The 24,930-nt window shown below is 34.0% G+C and overlaps 1 protein-coding gene across 6 annotated transcripts in view; it reads left to right on the top strand.

Annotated features, from left to right (window-relative positions):
* The window catches only part of TBC1D5 (TBC1 domain family member 5), a 541,587-nt gene that overhangs the window by 42,516 nt on the left and 474,141 nt on the right, over nucleotides 1-24,930 (top strand). For all 6 annotated transcript variants that reach the window (XM_067737391.1, XM_067737392.1, XM_067737390.1 and 3 more), the window contains exon 2: nucleotides 11,887-11,947. The gene's annotated coding sequence lies outside the window, so the exon portion shown is untranslated. The remainder of the gene's footprint in view (nucleotides 1-11,886; nucleotides 11,948-24,930) is intronic.

The following is a 24,930-nucleotide window of genomic DNA, read 5'->3' on the forward strand; positions in this document are numbered from 1 at the left end:
CATTCTGATTTCAGTTTAAGAATCAATTTGCTCAATAGATTCTTTTACAGATAGGGAGTTTGGTAATAGATATTTTTCCATCATTACTGTCCAAAGTATATCTCTAGCCTAGTTTTATATTTAGAGACCAGCAATTTAGAAGTGCAAGAGTTATGAACCTTCTATAAGTGATGACATCAATTAAAATACTTCAAGTGAGTTATTTAAAGCTCTTGGTATGATCTTGAAAGTTTGAAGAAATGTGAACCAAGCATCATAATTTTGAAGTAAACTTGGCCTTTTATGGAGAGAAGTGTAACTATTTTTATGTATTCATTGTTTATTTAGTTTATTTGTATAGTTATGGAGAAGATGTATTGACTACTATTAAGCACTGTTTGTGCTTAATTCACAAAATTATCATCATCATAAAGAACTCCCAACAACTGTTTATTTTGTTTTACCTGATTTTTGTGTATTAAAATATATAGAAATAATTGGGCCTTGAGCAGGAACATGAAATATTTCTCCTATTTAGACATTTCGTTGCTTTTTTTTTTAATTGTTGTAAAAGTATTTGATTATAGTAGTTTAATCTTTTCAGTCACTATCCAAGAAATTGAATTTAGGTGTCTGAGAGATTTTAGGAACTTTACCCATAAAATGTACTTTAAAATCTTAACTGAATTCCCTGGCAGTCCAGTGGTTAGGACTCCGTGCTTCCACTGAAGGGGGCATGGATTTGATCCCTGGTCCAGGAACTAAGATCCTGCGTGCCTCGGCACAGCCAAAAAAAAAAAGATAAAAAAAATCTTAACTAACATTTTCTGAGTAAGTTATACTTAACTATAAAAATTTGAATAAATATTATTGAAGAGAGAAAATGGATATAATGTCATAGTCAGTATCTTCTTTTCAGAACACAAGGATCAATTTGCATATGTGATAAAATATATTGGCAGTAAAACGAAGTGGAGATAGTGCGTGGCCTGTAATTTTTTTTGTAAAATGTTATAAAAGTAAGTGTCTCAAATACAGTGTAATTATAAGTTATAATAACTATTCATGATATCTTTGAATTTAAATTATGTCAAATTAAATAACTTAGATTGAAACTGCATTTATAATTATATAGAAGTTCATAATTTTTAGACAAAAAGCATTTACCAAAAATTATTCCAAAGTTTAGAAAACTGAGTAATTTAAATTTAAAAACTTAAAATAACCCTTAGTTAATGATTTTTATTTACCTTTGTTAAAGAAGACTTAGATGCAAAACTAATAATCTCTATCTCTTTAAATGTAAATGTCAATCCAATGAAAAGGTGACTGAAAATTAATGACTTTATTTAAAAAAGTGAAGTTCTTAAAATTTTATATTAGATCTAATTTTTTTGTTAAAGGATTTTATACAAATTATAAGAATAGCTTAATTATAAAAATCATAAAGATAATTTTAATTCAGAATATTTAATTTAAGATAATTTAAGCTCAAATGTATAATTATGAAGTTATGACTCCTAACTATATAGAATTTGAAATAAGTCATATAATCTTTCTAGATATTTTTCATAATTAGGTGAAAACAAGGCATGAACTATCTCCATTTGATTTTCTTGCTAATACTTGCAATTTATTTCTAGAGTTATTCCTTAATTGCTGAAAAAGAGTTGGTCTGTCACATGGTTACCCATTATTTTTCTACAGTATGATATGTAATAAATTTTAAGGATGCATATTCAAGAAATAAATGTTGGTTAAAAAGTTTTTTTTATTATGTAGGTTTCAGGTGTACAGCATTGTAATTCAACATCTGTATACACCACAAAGTGGTCACTACTGCAAGTCTGGTTTACCATCCATCACCATCTCTTCATTTGTTTTGCTCACCCCCATCCGCCTTCTGGTAACCACTCATCTTTGTATCTATGAGTTTGTTGTTTTATTTTGTTTGTTAACTTTTTTTTTAAAGATTCCACATACAAGTAAAATCATATGGTATTTGTCATTTTCCCTCTGACTTATTTCACTTAGCACAATACTCTTAAGGTCCATCCATGTTGTCTCAAATGGCAGGATTTCATTCTTTTTTATGGCTGAGTAGTATTCCCGTGTGTTTGTGAATGTGTGTGTGTGTGTGTGTGTGTGTGTGTGTGTGTGTGTGACATCTTCTTTATGCATTCATCTTTAGATGGACATTTAGGTTGTTTGTTGTAAAAAATGCTGCAGTGAACGTAGGGTTGCACATATCTTTCTGAATTAGTGTTTTCTTGTTCTTCAGATAAATACCCAGAAAAGGAATAGCTGGCTCATATGGTAGTTCTATTCTTAATTTTTTGAGGAAACTACATACTGTTTTCCATAGTGGCTGCACCAATTTATAGTCCCACAAACAGTGTATGAGGGTTTCCTTTTCTCCATATCCTCTCCAACATTTATTTATTTATTTTTTTGTGGTACGCGGGCCTCTCACTGTTGTGGCCTCTCCCGCTGCAGAGCACAGGCTCTGGACGCGCAGGCCCAGCGGCCATGGCTCACGGGCCCAGCCGCTCCGCGGCATGCGGGATCCTCCTGGACCCCTGCATTGGCAGGTGGACTCCCAACTACTGTGCCACCAGGGAAGCCCTATTATTTTTTTGATAATAGCCATTGTAACGGTGTGAGGTGATAGCTCATTGAGCTTTTGGTTTACGTTTCTCTAATAATCAGTGATGTTGAACCTTTTCACACACCTGTTGGCCATCTATATGTCTTCTTTAGAAAAATGTCTATTCAGATCCTTTGCCCGTTTGTTAATCGGTTTTTTTTTTTTTTCTGTTTTTGCTTTTTGTTTTTTTGACCTTGCCACGCAGCATGTGGCATCTTAATCTCCCGACCAAGGATCAAACCTGTGCCCCCTGCAGTGGAAACTCAGAATCCTAACCACTGGACGGCCAGGGAATTCCCCAGGTTGTTTGTTTTTGTTGTATGAGTTCTTTATATATTTTACATATTGTCCCTTTATCAGAAATATGATTTGGAAATTGCTCCTCCCATTCGATAGGTTGCCTTTTCGTTTTTATGATGGTTTGCTTCACTGTGCAGAAGCTTTTTAGTTTGATATAATCCAAAAAGCTTTAAAAGGGCAGCTTACTTTTAGTGTATGTGTGTTTGTGTGTGTGTGTGTGTGTGTGTGTAAAGGTAGAGTTGATTCTTTGGTGGATTCAGTGCTTATGGAAAATAGTAGCTGATTAAACCTAGAAACTTATTAGAATTAGCTTTCCTTCAGATATAAAATATGCGCTCCTCTAACAAAGGTATGAGGTTCTGGTTTGAGCAGAAGCGTAAGGTCCTTTGTCCCCTTTGTAGTGCTGGATATGCGAAGAAGTAGTATAAACATGGTGCGTTCTTTTCAAGTTGAATTTTAGTGGGATATTGTGTAATGGGAAAGAATTAACACAATTATTTAAAAATAATACTCAGTGCCAAAGAAAATTAATGGTTATTGTTAACAATTTTGGGTTCCATTCCCAGACCTCCATTGGGAGGTCATTTCTATTAGGGTACTTATTAGGGGGATTTCAGTGGGAAAATTTGTGATTCTGTGACTTCGGATGTTAATCTCTAGGTATCAGTTATTTCAGTCATTAGCGTTTCCTTGCAGTAAGCTCAAGTCCTCTTTTGACAGATATAGAAGTAAATTGCTAGCCTTTATTTCCTCCCAATTTTAGCTATTTGCAAATGTTTATGATAATGAATTTTGGCTTGTGACTTGTTTTTATGGATGATATAAAAAATCTTTGTAGTTTGCCTTTACTTAAAAATATATTCTTAAAGAAAGTGCATTAATTTTTAGTGTTATCTTACTTGAAAATTTGCTTACTTACTCACTTTCATGTTTTAAGTAGAGATCAGGAAGTACCAGTGAAAAGCGTGCAATTATGGGAACATTTTCTATACACGGATGTGTGTATGTATGTAGGTATGTTTTTAAAACCTGCTTTTTTTCTCTCCACAAAGAAGACTTGAAGCAGCTAAGGAGAATACAAACAAATGTGACTATGAATAACTTTAAATAAAAACTCAAAAGTCACTGTGGGATATTTAATTTTTCTTCTTCTTTATATTGGAATGGATTGGTGGTTGGTTAAACTTGGTGTGAGCTGTCAAAATTTTAAATTATAAGGCTAAATATTCTCATAGCCTGATGTTTGTGTCTGGCTGAAATAATGCATTAACAAAAATAAACTTCACTGTAAATCTCCAGCTTAAATCCATTTTTATTGTAAATAACCAAGTTAGAATATTTTGTGTCTTTTATCTGCTCACGCATTAACTTTGAATCAATATAGCTGTGGAATAGTTTGGGGAAGAATTTCTTTTTTTTTTTTTTCTAAAGGATGATCCAGAGATATATTCTTTCAAATTTAAGGTCAGCAGACATAGTGAATGAGGATGGGCAGAAGGACGTTTGTTTTTAAAATTTATTTATTTACTTATATTTTTGGCTGTGTTGGGTCTTCGTTGCTGCGCTTGGCTTTCTCTAGTTGGGGCAAATGGGGGCCACTCTGTTGCGGTGCGTGGGCTTCTCATTACCGGTGGCTTCCCTTGTTGCGGAGCACGAGCTCTAGGCGTGCGGGCTTCAGTAGTTGTGGTTCACGGGCTCTAGAGCGCAGGCTCAGTAGTTGTGGTGCACGGGCTTAGTTGCTCCGCGGCGTGTGGGATCTTCCCGGACCAGGGCTCGAACCGGTGTCCCCTGCGTTCGCAGGCGGATTCTTAACCACTGCGTCACCAGGGAAGCCCCAGGGGAAGAATTTCTTATTTGGACCTTGCCCCTGAGATTTTCTAAATGCCTTGAACTTTTGGTTCTTCATGGTTAAGTATGGATGACAATTTTTGCCTTGCTCAGCCTTTACCTTACTTTTACCTGATCCAGTTTTAATCACTCAGCCCAGTTTTTTTCTATTTAAATTCTTTTCCCATAGCCCATAGAGGTAGCACCATATGAATCTTACTCAGATCCAATAAGCGGTTAAATATCTTGCTAAATTGTTTGAATTTGGTGGCACTGAATCAAATAGGTTAATACATCATTTCATTTAATTTGCTATGTATGCCTAATGATTGTCCTTTCAGTTTCATGTGATGGAGACTGATGGTAAGAGGCAGCCGTTGATTGGATTTTGGATATCTTTTTATATTGTTGCATTCAATTTACATATTTTTTCTTGCATATTTTTGATGCTGTTCACCATGTTCTTTCACTTTCTAAGCTTTTAGCCATTATTATATCTGTTCTATAAAACCCATAAGGGTATTGTGATGCTTCAAATAGATGTGTGTCAAATATTTGAAAAGTGACCAAACGTTTATACAGCTGTTAGTTATGATTCTTTCTCAGGAGGCGTGATGCCATAATTTCTGTTTTGCCAAGTAGGTGTGAATTTATATTCGATTCCTGCTGGATGTCTGAGCAGGGTCTTTTAAATGAACTGCATTTAGAAATAAAAGAATCTGTCGTGATTAGGGGATTTAATAGGTAAAGTATGCTGAAGTATTATGTAGCTCACTTCCCATTGAAAGGAACAGTTAATGGAATTGGAATCCTGTTCATTTCAATACAATTGAAAATATATTCAGTCTCTGCTAATAAAAGTTTGGGATTTTTTTTTCATACAGTTACACATTAAAAATAACTAATAAACTAGATACAGTTTGGGCAGTATGGACAGAGTGTTTCCACTGAGAGGAAATCACTAGCTCTTGAAACTTGGTGTCTAACTTTCTTTACTAAGTCCACTTGTCTCTATTTTTGTTTATTTAGAGTACATCTAGAGCTTAAGTTCTTAGATTTTTAAAAAAATGATGGAAAATGCTGGTTTGGAATTGTGTTGCAGTGATTGTGGTGGGTGTAGCCTCTACGCTGATAAGGAGTCATCCAGGTGTTTACCTGTATCTTTACTTTGTTTCTTTTTCTTGCATCTTGGATTGTCCATTTGCATCTTCATTTAGTATGGAAAATTTTCAGCCATCATCTATTTGAACATCATCTATACTCTATTTGAACATCATCTATTCTCTCTTTTGTCTTTTGTATTCTTTTCTAATTTCGATCTGTTTGTGTTTTAGATTGTTGCTGCTCAAAGTGTGGTCCTCAGGTCAGTACTGGTCTGCAAACTGTTATTGGTCTGTAATGAACCAAGACAAATTCAGAGTAAACATTTAGAAGCTTTTAACAGCAACTTGATATTATCATGACATCTAAGCACATGATTTTTCAAAAAGAAATTCACGTTTACTGTATTTTATAGAAGTTTTTGTCTGCAGTAGATCGGCCATTTAAAAAATGGTCCTTCATCACCGATAGTTTCAAAAGTATATATTTTGTTAGACCTTCTTACTCTGTTCTTTGTATCTCTTAACTGCTCTTACATATTTTATTTTCTTTCTTTGTCTTTCTGAACTGCATTTTAGATAGGTTTTAAAAGTCTTTCTATTTACTAATTCTCTGTACTGACTCTACTGTTTAAACTTTTACACTGAATTAAAAATTTTACCTATGTTTTTTATTTCTTGAGGTTTTATTTAATTCACACACATATTTTAAGCATTTCTATTACTTGAAACATCCTTATTGTATAATCTTTCCAGTAATTGAAATATGTGTACTCTAATTCTAACATCTCTTGTTTATGTTGGCCCTCATTCATTGTGTCTGTTCTGTGATTTTTTTTTTTTTAATTGAGTAGAGTTTTTTGGAAAGTTGTTAGATTCTTTGAGGCCTGGATTGAAGTTATTTTCTTTCACTGAGAATTTACCTGTGCTTCCTCCAGGTGACTAGGGATACTGACAGTTTAAGAGCACTTTAAATAGATCTCCACATGAGATTTGTTGGCTTATGCAAGTAGTGTGAATTTAGTCTGAGAACCTTTGTGAAGTTTCCCCTTTGTGATTACAGTGTCAAGAGAATTGATAAAACATTCTTGAAATGACAAAATTATAGAGATGGCACATAGATTAGTGGTTGCCAGGGGTTAGGGATGGTGCTTTTGATAGACTTTTTAGGGTCCATCTCCTGAACCTCGCGTAGACATTAAGATGTAAGATCAGTTTCAACAGTTTTAGGTACATACTCTCAGAATGAAAGCTGGTTTCCTAGGTTTGCTTATTCTACTTTCATTGTGTTTATAGCTTATTTGGATAGGGTACTTTCTTGCTAGCTAAGCAATTCATTAAAACAGATTTTCCCACTAACGTTAAAAAGTTGTATCTAGTAGTATCAAGGTATCTAGTCTGCCATACTGCTGGAAATCAGTGACCCATCTGTCTACAGTTTAGTCGTATGAAGTATGTTGCTATTTTTGCCTGTGCTCTCTTGTATTTTTGTTAAACTATTTTATCTCTTTGGTCCATCAGACTTCTTGTACAGACCCATTACAATCTATACCCAGTTATGTTTTCTCCTTGGTTTCCCACTGTTCCTTCACTGGTGATATTATGGTTTATTAAAGACATCGTGTGTTGTAGCTGCCATTCTTTCACTCGTGTCATTCTATCCTGTTTAAATACTATCTCTCCTTTTGACTCCAGCCGCTGCTTCTAGCACTGTTGACATTTTGGGCTGGATAATTCATTTTTGTGGGGGGCTGTCTTGTGCATTGTAGGATGTTAGCAGCTTCCCTGGCTTCTACTCACCAGGTACAAATAGTACCTCCCATTTTCTAACAGTTAAAAGTGTTTCCAGATGTTGCCAAATGTCCTTTGGGGGCACCATCTCCCGCGGTTGAGAACCACCGTTCTAGCTCTATATGAACTTGGCCTCAGTTGAAGAGCCTTCTTTGATGATTCCTGCCTGTGGCTTTTACCTTCTGGATTTTCTGTAGTACATATTGTCTGGATTGTACACTTGTCCCTATTACATTTGGTTGTGAACTTCTTTCTCTCTCTTCCTCCCCGCCCTCTGTGTGTGTGTGTGTTTGTGTATTTGTGTCTGTGTCTTTCTTGTTTCCCTCAAGTTCTAGAGGGTGGGGACTATGTATTTTACGTTTTTATTTGTTTGCAATTTTGGTCAACCCCATATACTTGTTAGTAGTTTTAAATATATCAATCTCTTGCTTTTTACTTATTTTTTCATTTTTTTATGTGGTAATAATGGGGGTTTAGGAAATTGAATCATTCTAGAAAATGTGGAGAACTTTGAGGCATTCTAAATTGAGACTTTACTAATGGTAATGTTGAGACTTGCAGATAATAGAATTAATACCAATGTAACAATAGTGTGTATACTCAGTAATAACTCTGGAAAATTCAAGACAATGCAAGATAGTCACAAAGATATAAGAAACATGTAATTTCTGTTAGATAGATCCATTATATAAGTAACCAGAAAAATGTGCAGTAGAGTAGCATTAAGAAAAATAGACTCAGAAATATAGAAAATGGAAGGATTTGTAGAAGCATGAAGTACGAATGATTAGTTCTACAGAATGAGATGAGCAAAGTAATCAATATGTCAGGGTAAATTGTTAGGAATGATGGATGTAGCATCTGGTTAGGAGTGAGTTGTGTAAAGCTGATAAATGTGATATATGAATGTTAGTAAGTTGAAAACAAGTTGGGCATAGAGAGGTTAGCTTCTTACTGTTAACTCAGGAGGAACATGTATATTTTGCCCCAGTTGGGAAAGATACAGCGCAGCTATAGATCCCCCCCGGCTTTTTTAAATTATCACCAAGTTCCAAGTAACAAAATAAATTAAAGCTTGAATCTAATTAACTTTATAAAGTGCTTTTCCTCATCTAGGCCAAAATCTTCATGAAAAAAATCAAAAGCATAATATGTTTTCATTGTAGAAGAATTAGAAAGCAAAGAAAGTTGCTTCCCAAAGCCTAAACCACTATTATCATTTAATTCTGTTCTCTTGATCTTTATATGGTCTCAGTTTCTCTCTAGATATAGATATAAAATGTGCCTGTATATAGATATCAGTGTATACTGTGTGTATATGTGTATGTTTGTAAGTATGTATATTTATTTAAAATAGGGATTATTTTATATGAAGCGTGTTATAGCCTATTCTTTTTCATATAATATTATGAACATTCTTCCATATCTGTAAAAATTTTTTGAAGTGTTATTTAGTGTCTGCATAGCATTCTGTTCTGAGATTATCCCCAAATTTATTTAACCATACACCTGTTGTTAAACATTTAGATTTTCTTCTGTAAATATATATACACACACATATACACATATGTATATGTGTGTATATATATACACAACGTACATATACACATAGTTTTTTTTTTCCAGGTCTTTTTTAAAAAATTTTTTTATTGGAGTATAATTGCTTTACAATGTTGTGTTAGTTTCTGCTGTGCAATGAAGTGAATCAGCTATATGTATAGATATACATATTCCCTCCCTCTTTGACCTCCCTTCAACCCCCACCCCCACCCCACCCCTCTAGGTCATCACAGAGCACCGAGCTGAGCTTCCTGTGCTTTATAGCACATTCCCACTAGCTGTCTGTTTTACACATGGTAGTGTATATATGTCAATCCTAATCTCCCAGTGAACCACTCTAATGAAAATTTTGAGTACATCTCCCATTTTCTTTGAAGAGTTGTTACCTCCACCATAGTCTGCCTCTCATAATTCGCTCCACAAAATCGTTCTCCCTGTCTTCCTTAATAAAAAGAATCCCAATTTTATATGTGGGCAGTATTTCCAAATTTGGAGACTGTGTTTCCTATCCCCTCAAGTGGTTAGGTGTGGCCAAAGGACTAGGTTATGGTTGCGAAGCTGTAAGCTGAAATATGAGCATTAGAAGAGAGTGAGATGGGCCTTTCTTCCCCTTCCTTCGTGCTGCTCCCCATAGCCTTCTTGGAGTGTGAGGTGACTTTTAATAGAACAGTATATGGTAGAGCAAAAAGATGGAAAGAACTTGGATTCCTAATATTTGGAGCGGCCACATCAGCCTTTGATTGTCCACTTCTAGACATTTACATGGGAGAAATTCTCTCCCTTTGTTTTTTTCCTCTCTTAAGCCATTGTATTATAATTATTAAAAAATATTTTTGTCTTGGGAAGGATATGACCTAACCCTAGCTGATAAAGGATGCCATTGTTTGATGCTCTGTGCAGTAATGTGATGGGTCCAATATAAGGAAACATGCATTGTGTCATGGTAGATTCTAGATCCATGTTGAAAACCAAAATCTACTTTGAGACTGGAGAGAGATTAATTGGCATTGAAAGGGAAATATTTGATATGTATTTTCTGGAGTTCTTTGATAATTATATTGCTGAATTTTGTTCTCAAATGATTTTAATAATTACCACAAATATTTCAGAAAATGTATGACAGCTTTTAGGCAAAAGAAATCACTAAGTATTGAAGATTATTAATTGTAGTGTATCAAAATAATCTCTTAAAGCCCTATGAATTTGTAATATTTATTAGATATCTTGGCTAGTCATTTAGACAGAGTTAGTTCATAAATGTGACTTTTAATGCTCTCATTAACTTTATTGGAAGAATTTTGACAAATGAAATTAAAAAAAATTTTAATTTATAACTTTAGACGTATTTTGGGGGTATTGATTCTAAGACAGTTACTCATAACTTTGGTGAAAGAAGTGAAGGATACACATTTAAAAAGTTACTAGACTATTTTTTGAGAAGTTTTAGGTTTATAGAAAAATTGAGCAGAAAGTACAAAGAGTTCCCATATACCCGTTCTCCACAGTATACACATTTTTATCCAGGGTGTTCCACACACATAAAAAAAGACTTTATATCCCTGAACCAAATGTGTCTTATTTTATAACAGGAAAACTGCACAGCCCTGAAAGACCTTTTACGCTAACCCAGAGTTTCCCACCCTCAGCACTATTAACACTTTAGGGCAGATAATTATTTGTTGTGGGAGACTATCCTGTGCATTGTAGGATGTTTAGCAGCATCCCTGATCTCTACCCACTAGATGCCAGTAATACTCTCTGGTTGTGACAACCAAAAATGTTTCCAGACATTGCCAAATGTCCCTTGGGAGGCAAATCACCCCCAGTTGAAAACCATTGCTCTGACCAATTTTCGAAGCTTTAGGATTTGCTGTATTTTTAAGGTGGGCTCAAATTGAAGGAGCCTGTAGTTCAGTGGCCCTTCACGTGAAGTGGTGTAGAAAAAGTTAGAATCTTCCTGCCCCTTGGGGACCGCAGGCAGCATACAGACAGACTCTTGCTGAGCCTCATTTTCCTTGATTGTGAAATAGGTAAAATATTGCCTAAGTTGTTTGAGAATTCATTGAGCTAGATTATCAAAATATTTTAATTTTAGTTTCTTTCTCTTCAGATGTTGTGCTATACTGTTTGGATTTATTCCCTTGAAAGTGTCAAACACTCATTACAAAGTTCTTATTTCTGTGGGAAAGGCTATCACAGTTTAGGATCTGCTATTTATGGACTTCAAGAGTACTATACTGTGGGTGGATAAAAACCTGAAATAAATGTTAAGTGAAGACTGACTTATGAGGTCAGTTGTGTTTTGTCTCTTTGTGGTGCTCCCATTAGGTTGTCACAGCATTCACATTGTAACGGTTAAGTGATCTCCTGTGTTCTTTCAGGGACTGTGAGCTTCTCCATTTGTTGATAGCATTAGATGTCAGCCAGTCGCTTTGACCTTCAGAAGTTTTTGTCTTCACATCTGAAATCCCTCCAATTGTAACAGCTCCATTAGAGGAAGCCAGGCCTCTATCAGCTTGTGCTTAGTCCACTTAAGACTTCTAAAAACTTGACAAAGTTCACAACTAATAACCTCCACTTCCCGTTGCTACTTTACATGTAGAGTTATAAAGCATTGTTCACCAGTGAATGAAATGCTGTCTATAATAATTAAGCTTATTCTAACTGTTCTATCCCTTGCAGAAAATTTCCAGACTTGGTGAAGATAGGAGAGCTATCAGAAAGACTATAGCACTATTGTACTGTAAGTATTGCTTTGAAAAAGAACTGTAAATTAAGAATATTTTAAGTATCCAGTTGTTTGGGGGAAAATATGTTAGGCAGAGTTATTATATGTAAAATATAGAAGAGGATATATTATAATCATGTTAATAATTTATAAGAACTAATCCTATGCAGTCTTTTAAAAATTGAAAATGTGTTCTTATGTACTGAGATGAGGATTTTACAAATAGCATTGAAAAATATTTCTAATTCTAACAAGGATTGATCTAGTTTATGTACATTTGCTTATTTAAAACTATCAGAATCCAAAGAATCATTGTAGTTTTGTAGGTTTGTGATTTGTTTGGGTGACTTATTGTTTAGGTTATTTTGCAGAATTATTTATTTGCTGATTTATTTATGTATTTCATTATTTATTTATTTGATTATTTAGTAAATTATTTATCTGATGAATTATTAATACATCTTCATGACATGCTTTAAATTATTTATAACTTAATTTTGAGTTTATTGCTTTTAGTTGCTGCATTGTTACTGACTAGTTTTGATTTTTTTCTTTGTGGTTCTTTAAAATTAAAGTATTAGCTCTAAGGCAAAAGTATATTCATTGCAATGCCCAGGGATTTTTTTAAAAAGTAATTTATGGTAGTGATAAAATTTCAGTTATGCTTTGTTTAGTTCTAAATATACCTGTTTAGGGTTACCCATGATAGAATATTTGTTTGTTGTGTGCATACTTATTGTAGAGTCACTTACAAATTAATGATATAGCCTATAGCCTGTAAAGTGAGACAGAACATATAAACCTCAGTCCACATTATCCTTGGTATCTCTAAACGGCAGGTCGGTATTTCTTAACTTCCTATAGAATAGATAATGGAGTCTTAGTTATTTTATTTTAGTGGCAAAGCTATTTTACTACTGGAATATTTTTAGGAAAGCTCAGAGAAATGAAGTCCAACTTAGATTTGGATTCCTGAGATATAAATTTGATGTAGCCCTTTGTTTTTTTTAAATACCTGTTATATGTGTATTTGGAAAGCAGCATGATGTTTATATAGATTTTTATATCAGTCTTAGTGACATACTTATTTTATACCATATCTCTTATGGAAAGTTTTATACCACTTTATTTTAATGAGCTAAAAATGTACAAGGTCTTTTATAAATGCCAGCTATAATTTCTCTGTCTTTACCTAATAATTCTCTTATGTGAAGTTTCTGTTTTTAACCAAATAAAGTATTTCTTCTTAGTTCTGTTTCGTAAGGGAGCACAAGTTATTAGTGTTCTCTTTTTGAATGGGTTTAATGAATAAGTTAAAGTAATTGTTTGGGTTAAAGGGTATCATGTGTACAACATAGCCTTTCTCCTGTGTTTGCTTGCAGTGAATTACTGTGTACTTTACAGTTTTAACATTTCAGAGAGAAGCAGCGTTGTACATTTCAAGTTGAACTATATGCTGTTGAAATATAGGGAAAATGACCTCTGTAGACAGGTTTCACTATAGAATTTTTTTTTTTTTTTTTTTTTGCGGTACGTGGGCCTCTCACTGTTGTGGCCTCTCCCGTTATGGAGCATAGGCTCTGGACACGCAGGCTCAGCGGCCATGGCTCACGGGCCCAGCCGCTCCACGGCACATGGGATCTTCCCGGACTGGGGCACGAACCCGCGTCCCCTGCATCGGCAGGCGGACTCTCAACCACTGCGCCACCAGGGAAGCCCTCACTATAGAATTTTAAACTGTGCATATGTAAACCCAAATTTCTTATTTTGAAATATTGACTATATTAACGTTTAATTGGGATATTGCTTTAGTATCTTCATATGCTTGCCTTAAAGGAAGCGGTTTCATTTGATTTATATACATGGATTTAAAAATGTGTTTATTGTACATATCTGTGACTCCTCTGTTCTCTAGATGAACAGCCACAGATATTGTTAGATATGGACTTTTATTTTAAAGTGTGCTTCAGGATGCCACTGTGGACTTCTTTCAGAGAAAAAAGCTACCTTGTCCAATGTTGAATAAGACCTCCTATACTAGTTGTGTAATATACCCAGCCCACACTATAACATGTAGCTGTGTCATCCAAGTGATCTTTAATTGGAAGATACAGATACACATATGTGCACACACACACATGCACACATATGTGAAATTGTCTCCTGAATAATTTCTTAGGACTTGTTTTTGAAAAGAGATGTTGATGGAGATTGTCATAATAGTAGCTAGCATTTAGTGAGCACTTATTATGTGCAGGCACAGTGCTCACATCATCTTTTACATGGATTATTTGTTACTCTTTCCAGTGAGAGAAGTACAGTTATTATCTTCATTTTATGAATGAGGAAACAGAGACCTAGTAACTTGCTCTTTGCCACACAGCTGACAGTAAGTGATGGTGCTGGAATTGGGACTCATTTAATGTGACTCCCGAAGGTCCTTCTTAGCCCATTACAATTCTGTAATGTAGCTTTATTGTTGTTTTAATGTAGTTTTATGTAGTTTTATTTGTTGTATTACATTACAAATCTGTAATGTAATTATGCTACATTACAATTCTGTAATGTAGTTTTTCACCAGAGTTGTTTTCATTTGTTTGTTTGTTTATGGAGACTGTAGTTATTTATATCTCTGATAGGCTTAACTTGCTAAGTATATTCAGTTTGTGTTTCATTTGGTCATCTTTTTTAAACAGTAGGTAGTACTTGAGCTTCTTGAATTTTCTGATTTGATTCTTCTTATAATCCTGTATAGTGGATCCGAATTAAATACAGAAGAAGAATTTGTGCCTCAGGGAGACTGAATGTTTGCCTGGTGGAAGTCTAACGCTCAGATCACTTCTTTTGACTCTTAAGCCCAAGACCATTTCCAGGGCTCTGTTAGGTCAAATCTTGGGTGATGTTGGTGTGAGTGCCATAAATAATTGCATCTGTATGAATGCCAGGACAATAGGCGTAAACTAGTACCATCCTGGGCAAATTGGGACCTCTGGTCACCTTAGTAACATCTCAGATTCCTATTGAGTAGTCCCTAACAGTGTTTATAATGCATATTTAAGAGCAATCTTAATTCACATGCAATATTTTAAAAAATATTTTATGATAAAACAAACGTCTTTTATGGCCAGTATTTATGTGTTTTTGTTAGCCAACCTAGGCAGTTTGTGTTTATGACTTTTATGAAGTGTGACTCTGATGTTTTACAGCTTTTGGAACCTATTTTCAAGGTGAAAATAAAGAGGAGGTATTACTATTGGGAACAGAAAGATGAGTAAGGCAAAGTTGGTCATAATATAGTATATAGTTGTAAAGTTTTTCTTCGTATCATACATTGCAGGATTTTTAATACTTGTTTTGCTTTGTAAATCTTCTGATAAATGGTATATTTGACATTGTACGGAAAACTAATTCTATTTGTTATATGTTCAGAATTTATAATTTTATGTTAGATGATCCAGTAGTGTTTTTTTTTTCCTTAAAAAATCATGCCAAAGCATTTTTGAAAACAACTCTTTTTCCTTGCTGAAATTCTGTGTGGGAAAATAGGAATCTGTAGAAGAGAGTTGCTTAAAGGTTTTTGGTTTTTGTATAGTTTTCTTTTTAATTCCTTCTTGACATGTATTTAGTAAAGTCACAGTTAGGTATTAAATTTAAATTTCAAGTTGTTTTGCATTTAGAGAATAGATGACTTGTTAAGTTGAACTAGGTAACCACACTGGCATATTTGTATTTTAATGAACATTAAAAAGAAAAATTCTTATGCAGTAGTTCTTATTCATACGTATGTATAATAGCAGCACTCTTTTTGTTCAGCAAGGCCTGTTAGGCCTTGTAACAAAGGTAAGAGCTTCCGTATATTTTGCCTCGAGTTTGTCACAGTATATGAAGCACTTGGCGAGATACTACTATAATTGTAAGAGTAATAACATAGCTTATGTGTTGGCTCTGAGAGTACCTCCTTTATAATTATGACAAGTAAAAGTACAGCCAAAGGTCACGTTAAGCACAGAATTTCTTTCACACCTCATCCGTTATGTGGATAGTCTGTGAAGTAGTTTGCATCCTGCACTGATATTTTAAGACAGCAGCCTAAGGTTGTTCCCATGTAAGTGTTTGAAATATCTTTCCCTTACCTCCCGTGTGGTTGCAAAATTTGGCATGAACGTGTATTTGAATCCTGCACTAATTAAATAGAACCTTATTAAATTTAGAGTTTGCAGAGTAAAAAAGGGGACTCTTGTACTGCATGGATTTCCTAGGGCACTAGATAATACTGACAAATAACAGTCTTTAATAATACTGAATCCTGTCCTGACTAAACGCAGTGTCTTAGTGTTGACCACCTTAGTATTGATGCTGCTCAATGAAACACTAAACCCAAACCACACAGCAACAACAAAAATAGAAAATAAAATCACACAAATGAAATTATAGAAGCATGCCATGCCTATACATGTACAATCTATTGATTAGATTCTATTTTTGACTTTAATTCAGCTAAGTAAAAGTTGGAGTATTGAAAAGGTCATATATAGGAAAGCTTTCTATTAAAAAACATATAAAGAGAATATACATCTGTTCTAGAGTGGCTAACAAATCTCTTTAAGTTAGCCTTAGTACACAATACCAAAAAATATAGGCTGAAGAAAGAATGTTTGGAAGAGGATAAAATTGCAAGTTATAATTTTTAGTATAATTGATAAAAATGTTTCTTTCTGTTTTTGAAACACATTTTTTCATATAGTTCCGTACCATAGCATGCTTCTTTCTATAAGACTTCTAGAGTATGATTTCCAAACAAGGGTGGTAAAGCCCTATGAGGGGAATTTGGGAAATTAAGGAGTACTTTAGCTGGTCACAATAATTATAAGGAATGTTTCTGGCATTTGATGGGTGGGATCAGGGATGCTAGGTGTCCTGCAATGCATGGGACAGTCTCAGACTACAGAAAACTGTCCTGAGAACCACATAACTTTTGAATGTCTGCTTGCTTAAACTCTCTTCAAAGATAATACTTCAGTATGTAATATTACTGACAGTTGTTTGTAAGATGTTACATGAGCAATCTGATACTTTAGGGGAAGTTTGTGTTGAGGGGAATCTTAAGTAGAATAAAGAAATTCTCTGAAAATTGTATGTACTTCACACCTTCTTCCACTTCCTGATTTATAGCATTTCTAACTAGGTATTTCGGTTAAAAGTTTTCAGTTCAGCAATGCAGTTTACTGGAAGCTCTGTTACACTGGTTGCAAATATGTAACAGGATATTTAAGACTCTTTTAATAACAAACTAAATTTTAAATTAATGGATCTAAATTAAATTATTGAATTTTATTAGTTAATAAGGATTGTTTAGATATTTCATGATTGCCATCCTAAATGTTAAAATTTTGTTTTTAGAATGATAATAAATGCATTGTTAAAAATATATTTTAAAATGATTTATTTTTATGTTATATTTTTATGTTGTACCGCTATTACTCTGGTACCATCTCCAATAAGCAATCTATTATACAAACTCTCTGTAACTTCTTAAATTTCTTTACCCACTCCACTGGCAATATTTTGGGGGGATATAGTCTTTATTGTAGTATTTTAAACTACTAGAGACTTAATTCCTTGACAGTGTGGTAGGTTTTCTGGGATAGGTTGTAACCGCAGTGTAACAACCTTAGTATAGGTAATTATTTTGACACTACACCTAGAAATAAAACCCAGGTCAGTTTTACTAATAACCACATTTCATAATTTTCTCTGTTTCAACAGTATGTAATTTGTCTTGACCTTTTAATCTTTATTTCATTTAAGCTTATTTCTATCTTTCTCTTTCATATTCAATTTAATTTTTATCTGTAATCACTTATCTCAATACTAATTTTTATTCTAGAGTTCTCTTATACCTCTCCTGTTTCATTTTTTTGGTACTTACAGAGAATGACTTGTGATCTTTTTCCTCTTAGATCCAAGCTTATTTATTATATATAGATGCAAATATGTGACTGTTTTATCTGCTCTTCTTAAGTAGTTATGTCTAAGCATTTATGTAATGAAATAAATAATTATAAATTTTTAATTAATAACATGGTTTAGAATTAATTTTAATTTTGTTTTTTTTGTTTTGTTTTTTTTGTTTTTTTTTGGCTTCACCAACACTGCATGTGGGATGTTAGTTCTCCAACCAGGGATTGAACCCATGCCCCCTGCAGTGGAAGCGCGGAGTCTTAACCACTGGACCACCAGGGAAGTCCCTGATTTTTTTGTTTAAAGAGACATTCTATGTGTAGATTTTATTAACTCTGAATTTCATTTCAGAACAGTACAGGGAATGAAAGGGGCATTGGATCTGGTGGGATTGAGAACCACTGTTTTCAAAATGTGCACTTATTCCTTATAGCTCTTCTAACTCTTATGCTTAAAAGATGCTTGCAGATTAGATTGGAGCTTCTTATATGGATGAAAAAAATGTCAAAGCCAACAATTCACATAGGATTAAATATTTTAGCATAAACACTCTTCTAGTTAGGAATATATGGGCTTACTCTGATTTCTTTGATCTTTTTTTTGATTTCTTTGATATTTTATAAGTGAAAATTTGAAAAATAACTAATGCTAACCAACCATGTACACACTCATTTTGTTGTTGGCTTTTTAAGTGAAACCTAATTATAAAGTAATACAGTTAAACCCTATCTTGGATGAAAATGTGTGTGTGTGTGTGTGTGTGTATACATGCATTTTTGTATAATACGGTTTTGCTTATCTTCAAAGTGACACTGTTTATAGTGCATGTGAGCATAACTTGAGAGATGAATGTGCAATAGTTCGGCAGTCATTTGATCCTGGTGTAATGTAGAGACTGTCATCTGAAGACTAAGAGCCGTTGTCATGGGGGTTCCCTCTAATTTCAGTGGCATCTTTGCTCAAGGAATACTTGCTCCTTTTTTTTTTAGTTGAAGTGTAGTAGGTGTATAATATAAGAATACTTGCTTCTAATTGCTTCCTCTGGTATTATTTCCTATTTGTTTAACTGCTACTGCCATTTTCACTCAGAGTTATGCTGTGGTGTTCTCATGTGTTCTAGAAGAAAGTCAAAGATTTGATATCCTTGGAGGTTGGATCGCTTTTCTCTTTTCCTTATATGTGAATCCCAACTCATTGTCTTTTTTTCTGGTTTAACTTCCTCATTATATGAAAAAGATCTTAGGGAGGGTTGAAGTGTCTTTATTTTACTGTCAGACATGATTAGTGGTTTGGTTGGGTATAGAATTTTACGTTGCAGCATAATTTTCTTTTAGAATTTCGAAGACTTTGTTTCACAGCATTCAGTTTTGCTACTGAGAGGTTCCTTGCCTTTTTTTCCCCTTCTACATTGTTTTCTGCTGTGCATGACTTGTTTTTATAATTATGGAAACTTTTAGAATCTTTGTCTCTGAATTTTTATGATGATGTGCCTTGGAGTGGATTTTGTTCATTGTTTATACTGGATTTTCTGGGGACTCCTTCATTCTGGAAGCAAGTCCTTCAGTTTGGGGAAGTTATTTTCTTCCACCTGTTTGTTTGTTAGCTAAGTCTGTTTTTCCATTTCTTGTAGTTTCCATTTTTCTACACCAGGATGTGTGAAGTTGAATGTTCCTGGACTGTGGGCAAAATGGTTCGCCTTTTCCTCAGTGTCTTTTATAAGTTCTTTTATGAGTTACTTCCTTTGATAAGTCATTTATTTTCCAAAAATCTGAGGTCTTTTTGGGGTTTGAGGAAGGAGAAAATAAACCCATGTGGTTAATCTTTGTTCAGTCGATCTTCGTATGTGCTGTTCACTCCGTACCTCTTTTCCTGGCTTACTCAACTTGCAGGATGTAGCTCTTGAAAGCTTTCCCTGATTCCTCAGTGATATCTCCTCACCTTCCACAAACCTTTGTAGAACACATATTATACCATGTTTTAATAATTAGTTCATTGCTTATCTTTGTAAGAAAAACACGAATTGTCTTATTTTTACCAGTGCCTATGTGCAAAGCATAATGTTTCTTGAATGAAAACATAAAATACAGAAATGAGGTTGATAATAGGTAGCAACAGTACAGTTTTATCAGAAGAATTGTAATTATTTCTTACTTAATCCTATTCAGTGAATGTTTGATAGATTAAAAAATAAAACTTAATGGAGATTTACTTTTTTAAAATAAAATATTAGTATTGTTAGTATCCTGCGGTAATCAAAAAATGTCTTTATATTGAAGCTAAATTACAGAGTAGTCATGAGAGCTTCAATTTCTTTATTCATTTAATTAGAAATTAATCTACAGGATACGAAAAAATAGATGACTAGTGGATAGTTTTATATATTAAGGAGAGTACAACAAAATCATAGAAAAGAAGCAAGAATGGAGAAAAAAGTTTTGTCATCTTTGGTTAGCAAAGCATTCCAGTAATTCCAAATTGAAAAATTCTAAGAAAATAAGATATACTTGTTTTGTGAAAGCCTGCCATATCCACAGACAAAAGGAAAACATCTGAATTAACGCAAGATTTCATTAAAAGACCTCTGTCACTGTCTTGAGTTCACTTTCCACCATCAGAATTACCTATTGTCTCTTTCTGGGAAGTTTTCCTTTGATCGTAATATTGTTTTGTTTTATTAATTTCAACTTTAATGGTAGGGAATAAAATTGTTTTAATCTAAACTGTTTGACTCATGAGTCATGTTTTCATATAAGTTAAAAGAAATCAATCAGCAAATATGTACTGAGTACATACAAGGCCCTGGTTGGTATGAAGGGGAAGTCGAAGAGGTATCACTTTGGAGTGAAGATGTATGCATGTAAGGAGTGGCAAGTACAAAGTTCAATAGGATGAGAACTGTCTCAACATTGTATATGATTAACTGTCAATGAATGGCCCAGATGGGATTTATAATAATAATTTAGCTATTATTAGCTAACATTTAGTAGAATGTTCACATCCTCTTAAGTCATATCTTAGTCATGATGATATAAAGCAGTAGGATCAGTAACTTGATGAAGTTACTTAACAGTGTCCTAAATTTTACTTTTAATATTTCTCTGTCATTTTAGCCCGTACACCCCATATATCTTTAGGGCCTAATCATTTTCATCCTTGAGTTCACTTGCTAATTTGAAATGTCTTTAAAATTACATAGAATTACTTTTGGAATATTGTGTTTCTCACCTATTAACTTTTATACATACTATTATAATGTTTTCATAGTAATCATTTAAGTTTCAAAAATTAGGAATTTTGCACCAAAAAAGGTAGGTGGTAAATTTTGCTGTACAATATTGTTTTGTTCCGTAAAGCATGGTTTGAATTCTTTGTTTTATGCCCATGTATTTTCATTTAAATTCAACATTCATATTTTTAAGGAGTAGTTTCAGGATAAAGTTAGATATACTATATATTTTTTATTCAAATGAACTTATTTTCCTATCTTGACACCTTGTAATTCATTTGGAGTTTTGTTAAAATATTTTTCCGGGTGTTTGAAGTTCATACTTAAACCATCTCTGTCAATCCATCTCCCACACTTCTTCCATCTCCTTTTCTTATCTTTTGTTCTGTATCCCACTGAACCCAGTACACATACAAAACTTCATGAAAAAGCTGAAATCAGCTACAGGAAGGTCTTATGGAGAAAAATATGATTATGTTATTGTATAAACTTTTAAAATGTTGTCTAGCAAGCTAGAACTGCTTAACAGATGTGATTGCTTCATTGTTTCAAATTTATGCCAATCAGAGTTGATAGAATTTGATCACACTCTAGTAGATTTATGAGATAAATTACAATATTGCATGACATGCTTCAGATAGAAAACATCAATATAAGTTGAATATAATTTCTTGTTTAAGATAACAAGCCAATAATTCTTTAAATCAGATGGTTGCTACTTTGAGAGAATATTGATCAGTTTTGGTGAAGATTAACAGTATCTTTGATATTTCCTTCGTGGTGACAAAAGGTGTATTAAACTTTTGTTTTTGTGTACAAATATGATTGTAAATGGGAGGCATCTTGTTTCTATTTAGCTGTAGATGACCTGTCAAATTTCCAAAGGCCTGTAAAGAAATGAGGCTGAACTTAAATTTGACTACAGATAATTTTAATACAAGATAGAAAGCTTGTCACTGTGGTCCTGATTTCTTTAGAGTAAGGTTTCGTTACATACATCTAAAGACTTAATAGGAATTTTTTTTTTTTAAACATAAGTTTACTACCTCACATAAACAGAGAAAATGGGAAGGAACATATTCACTAATGAAGGTGATAGGTTCCCACTGGGAAGTTAGAGCCCAGGAGTAGAGTCAGGTCCTTCAGCCTGTTTGCTCTACAACAAATGATGAAACTAGTTATTCAGAGGCCGGGGAAGAATGTTTTAAACTTCATTTGGGAGGTCTATGTGGTGGAATCCCTCAGTTCAAGTCTGAAATAAACTGTGGAGTCTCCTGAGAACTAATGATTTGAAATTGTTACTAAGCCAAATCATCTGTGAAAAGGGGGTAGAATTTTTAGTTTTTTTAGATTGGAATATAAAAATTTTTGAATATGGAGACCAACCAAAGCAATGATTTTTAAAAAGGTAGACCCTCATGTTTCAGGTAAAAATATTGTGAAATTGCTTTAATTTTTAGGAAGCAAATTATGTACAACATGGCTTAGATTTAAAATATTTAAGAAATCGTTCAAGTATTCACAAAAGTACAGAGGATAAATAGATCAGGCAACCTTGTATTTAGCATGCAGACTTTGTATATTGACATTTGCTGTATATATTTTCAAAAAACATTTTAAAGTCCTTCCTTTCCCAGAGATAACCATCACCCTGGAATTGGTTTATATCCTTTCTGTCCGTGTTTTTAGACTATACCTACATTCATGTGTTCATTGAGTGTTCTTACTAAACTGAAATATTCTGTTAGTCTTTATGCAGTTTGCCTTTTTATCTTTTTTACCCAACATAGTTTCTGAGCTATTCCTTGCTTTTGATTTTACATCTGGTTTATTAATTTTAATTGTTCTCTAATAGGACAACACCAGTACCGCAGTTTGGGTCTGTCTTTGTCTTTGGATGGGCATTTAAGGGTCAGGTTACTTTGCCCAGACTTTTTCCACAGATATCCCTGTGGCTCTGCCGGGCTCACGGTTTGCAGCACGTGGGACAAGCTGCCATCAACTTTTAGGCCACTGTGTCCAGGTGCTGGCATTAGGCGGCATCCTCAGGCCATTTGGTGCCACTAGAGTGTGCATTGCTTTATCTTTTCTTGCTGAAGTTCCTCTGACATTTAAAACCAATTGCAAAGAAGCCTGCAGAGAGCCTTGTCCTGCTGCTTTTTTAAAAAAACATCCTCCTACTCTCTCCGACCCATATGAAAAATATAACATCTCTATCTTTTTTTTTTGATATTTGCTTGAAAAAGATGCCTTTTGTTACATTTTCCAGGTATACCATTTTTGTTTTTATTTTCACCTGTGGGAGGCTAGGACCTATGCTGTCTGGGGGTTTATTTTGCCATAGCAACAAGTGCACTGGGTCTGTGTGTAAGTACTACGTGGTTTGGCTTGATGTAAACAATATGCTTTTGTGCCCATGTCCTTATGTAATTGTTTCAGTTTAATGACAGTGAAGTATTGAGTCTTGAAAATGGTACTCTCTTATTTGTGAACATTTTGGAATTTTTAAGAGATTATTCGAACCTTTTATCATCTAAATTACGTTCTTTGGATTCACATTTATATTATAATTTTCATTAGCCGGACTTATTTTAGTGCATTTCATATTTTGGTGGAAGTCATATATTTAGAAGTATACTTAGCCCTATATTACACACTTAAGATTTGAATTGTGATGTACTCTCAAACCATTGCAGAGAAAGCTGTCACTCTATGAAATTCTTTGACTGTGTGCCCAGCAGCTTGATATGCCTCATAGAATGCCAGATATTAGAATATTAATGTTATTAACCCTTTCACTGAAAGTACCTCTTCTTGGAATAAAAAAAGATTAAATACATTGCTAGGTCTGCATCACTTCTTGTGTATCAGTAGTTTCACAAAGCTGAAAAATGTTTATGCTGTGCAATAAACAGATGCTGCTCTAACAGTGCAATACATTATGTACCAAAAATGATCTCTCTTTTAATCACAGATGCTGATTTAATGAGACAAAGACTAGCTTACATCAGAAATGGATTTAAGATGTAATTTTTTTGGCTTTCTGTGTGGTTTTTCTACATAATTAATGGACATACCTTTTAAAGTCACTCTCAGAATTTTTTGGAGTATTTATTTCTTTGATAAAATTGCCTGTATTTCCTTTTTAGAATTTCAGGATGTATGTAATTGTCTCCTGAACTCATTCAAAATAGTTACTAAAATGTTTTAAAGAAGCTGCCTCATCTTGCCCTGTATTATAGAGTCCGTTTTGCATGAAAAAAATTCCTATGTGTTCACGTTTTAAAGTTTTGACCTTTTTCTCGAGGGAGGACTGCATATTTTCTGTAACTTAGGGGAGTTTTAGGGGAGATGGTAAGTAGTCAGTGAATTGACTCTCATCGTGGTTGAAAGTCTCTGGTGTCAGCGTGCTAGGTGGCTGCTTAGGTTTGCTGTCCACAGAGTCACTGAAACCTTTCCTCATCTGTGTGAGAGCTCTTCCCTAGGCTCTGCTTTCATTTCCTCTTCCACTTGATTTTATTCCCACCAACTCATCTGCAGTTGCTGACTTTGAGCCCTGAAATTCTTCTACATCTGGATTGTACATCTTGATTGACAAATTTGCCTTTTCATAAGGTCAGATAATTCTGTATCTGGAAAAATATTCCTATTGTGTGTTTTATTCCACCGAACCCAGCAGAGTTAAATGTAGTTTGGATGCATAGGGAAGAATTAATGATTGGAAGATACAGAGTTGGTAAATTATTTATTCTGGCCCCGAGGAAGCTGAAAAGCTGAGTGAAAGACTAATAAATCATTTGTGGTAGTGCTG

The sequence above is a fragment of the Pseudorca crassidens genome, chromosome 5 (assembly GCF_039906515.1).
Source record: "Pseudorca crassidens isolate mPseCra1 chromosome 5, mPseCra1.hap1, whole genome shotgun sequence".
Lineage (NCBI taxonomy): Eukaryota > Metazoa > Chordata > Mammalia > Artiodactyla > Delphinidae > Pseudorca > Pseudorca crassidens.